We start from the raw sequence: 3,468 nt of genomic DNA, 5'->3' as shown, positions 1-3,468 counted from the left end.
ACCCTAGCTTGTGCTGATTCCTTTGTTTTATTTTTATGTTGAACAACGCGATTCCCCTATTTTTGTTGTGTCGGTTTTGGTCCTATACCACCTTTTTTGTTTTTGACCTGAACATAAACCGCCCGTTGACACCGTCACTGGACGTTTTGTTTAAGTTCATATGTGGTCTTGCCACCTTGTAAACACGTGGCTTTGAATCGGCGTGGACTTTGAAATTCGTTGGGAATCAACAGTTCCCAAGCTTCTGTGTAGAAGCCGACATAATCCCACGATTTGAGGTTTCTGAAGTCATACTATTTGATTGCTGTATTTCTAGTGTCCCATTTGTAGATAAACCTTCGTTTGAACGATTTAACCTTTTGGGTTTCGCGCATGACTCGACGTCGTCCAACAGATTGCCGGCACATTCCACAACGTTAGCCTCTGAATGAAAGGTCTGGACGGCGGTTTTGGGTTTTTTTAAGAACTCTTCCCAGAGCCGATGACTCAACTGTTTGACCTATTCGACTGTAGAGGGCCGGCCTGGCTCAAGGGCGCAGAAAGTATTCCATGATTTGGCTACGAATAGCATGTGCCTTTCGAGCAGCACCAGCCATTTTGGTTTTAAAAGTATTTCAACCGTATTGGATAATGCGCCGGTGGTCACGGTCAACCACTAGGCAGTCGGAGTGTACGCTTTCTGCATGCGACCTTTTCTAACCTGTCCTTCCTCGGAGGGAGGCAGTATCCCTGCTTCCACAAGTATGGACATGCTGGTCCCTCGAGGGAAACGCCTCACTGCCTTCACACTCCTGTCACGGAGGACAGCCCGATTTCACCCTCAGAACGCCTAGTGGTATGATACCTCGTAGGATGGGGTCTCGCTGCTCTTGGTCTGACTCCTACTCTTTGGCCTTTCAGGCATTCTTGCACCACTGCTGCCAATATATTCCACGAATTCAATCACTTCAAGCATGGCATCCGTTACGGGGCTGTCCAGACACCGAAGTGTGCAGTGATGGCACAACACTGTCATACCTGATTTGGGGGCACACCCACGGCTAAGCTCTTCATACTCTTGATCGCACCCTCTCGTCCACCGGTCCATTACCTGCACCTACGAACAAACACATGCTCTATTCTGAATGCCTGATGGTATGCCACGCACCAGTTGAGAACAAACACTATAATTATCTTACACATTGTGTGTGCAGAGTGCATACAAACGGACGGATTGGCTTTGGTCTGTAAATCCAAAAACACCTGCATCTTTTCCTTCTATTCGAAAATGAGAACAATGTCTGCGTCTTCATATCGATAAGGTTTTTGTCATATACTTGAAAACCGGGGCCCGAATGACACTGGTTTGTTAGGAATTGCGGCCACTTTTGGCTGCCTTCTATTTCCGGCCGCAGTCTAACTCACATCATAGTGTCTTCTTGCAGACTTTCTGACACCCCCCATCTTGAGTTCCCATTGCGGACCGGTCACCTTGTTGTCTCGTCTGAATGACAGCAATGAACCGCCGTGCGCCCTCGATGGCACCAAAAATATCTTTGGTCTATATTTATCCTAATTTGTCACGATTACCTGACGAATTCCAGCCACAAAGACAACCCTAAACGACCATTGAAGAAGTTCATGTATGGGGCTGTCCACGAACCCCAGTGCGACATCACGATGACGGTACCGTGGCTTCCATGCCTGGTTTGATGGCCTGCCTGCTGTTCAACTAACCCCCAGTTACTCACCTGGAGAACGTATTGCGCGCACCCAAAAGTCCATCGGAGTGAGTGTGATCTGTGCCTGGATTGAAAGCACCGGTAATCTTTTTGCGCTGTTTCTTCATCCTGCACATAAACACACAGTTCTCGCAGCGTTATAATCGATGGTTCGGTATAGCCTTGCACCGATGCAAGGTGTACTGGCCATCATGAAATACGAAAAATTCACAAGCTGTGGGCATTCCTTTCCTTTAGTTGGCAAAACCCCCAGCACAACAATAGAAGACTTTCACTTACAGTTCGTGAAAAGCTGCTCAATTTTGTGTTTGCGCTTTCACCGAGGGCGTGATTATTGTTGCTGTCGTTTAGAGATTATTTTCAAATGCATCAGAAAAGAAAACACGTGAAGAAACCGGTTCTTTAATAAAGTCCCCATCGTCATCGGGAGGTATCTTACGGAGTCATCGGCAGATATTAAGATATGAATTCCGTGCACATGGTGGACCTGGTGTAAGTTTAAACAACCTTCAGCAAAGTTGCGGCCGCATGGGAGATCTAATAGGACCGAATAAACATCAATAAATGCTGAAAAATTATTTTAAAATATATGTGGTTTCGGAAACATTTTGGGTGTTCTTCTAAGGCTCGCACGTACCGACGGGAGCCCATTGGCAGAACAGTGGTGTTAGCCGCAAAACTTTCGCGAGCGGGATAAAACTTTTTCGCAAAAGATTGCCTCTTGTTGCATATGTGCACACACCAATAACCATTGTAATCCATTCTCGCATATTTGAAGCTCACTAAATTTAATGTCCACTGAAGCAATGCGGCCCTGGCGGAAAATATCTGGTGGAATACACTCCTAGCATCGATGAGACACGAGCTGTCTATATAAGGCTCAGAAGTTTGGACTTGTAAGCGGAGCTCAATTGATCCGTTATTAATCTATTAGAGACACAACGCAGCTTTCGGAACTTTATTCTATTGTGCGAATACTGAGCGCCGTAACAACGCGCAGCACAACATTGAAAGTGAGAGCGCATCAGAAATCAAGGGGAACATTGATTCAAACAAATTCGGGAAAATTTAAGGCAGCTCACAGTGTTGCTCGGTTGGGGTTGTGTTCAGAAATGTCGTCCTGTTCCTCGAGAAAATTGTGTTGCATTATACGGATCATCAACTCCAAAATCCACCAAGCGGAGTGCTTTATGCGGGGCAAATATTGGCAAAGAAGCTGTAGCGGACTAGGACCTTATCAGCCTGTTCCTCGATTGTGTTGCATTATACGGATCATCAACTCCAAAATCCACCAAGCGGAGTGCTTTATGCGGGGCAAATATTGGCAAAGAAAAGAAGGCGGACTAGGACCTTATCAGCGTGTTCGGATAAATTAACAAGCAAAGTAACCAATACACAATCACAAAATCACAATAGGAAAAGAATGAGTATTCAAATGGGGACTCACGAATGTGTAGACCCAATAGCCCATCACACCGATCAAAATGCAGTAACTGGCTGTGAAAGGAAATATTCACTTGTCGAAATTCCCCACAGATGGTTCCGCGTGAGTGATATATTCCACGGTAGGAAAATTATTCACGGCTAAAAAATGTCACAGGTATTTATTGTGACGTTCAACAGTTGACACAGACACGGAGATTTGGTCCCACTGGTTCAGCGGTCAACAAACAGTTCAAAGGAGCGTAAATACGCTCGTTCAGCAAGAAGTCAGCAGGTCGCGCCGGAAAATTGTATATTCGTAACA

Source organism: Opisthorchis viverrini, assembly GCF_000715545.1.
Source record: "Opisthorchis viverrini unplaced genomic scaffold opera_v5_94, whole genome shotgun sequence".
Classification (NCBI taxonomy): Eukaryota; Metazoa; Platyhelminthes; class Trematoda; order Opisthorchiida; family Opisthorchiidae; genus Opisthorchis; species Opisthorchis viverrini.
This window is presented reverse-complemented; position numbering follows the sequence as displayed.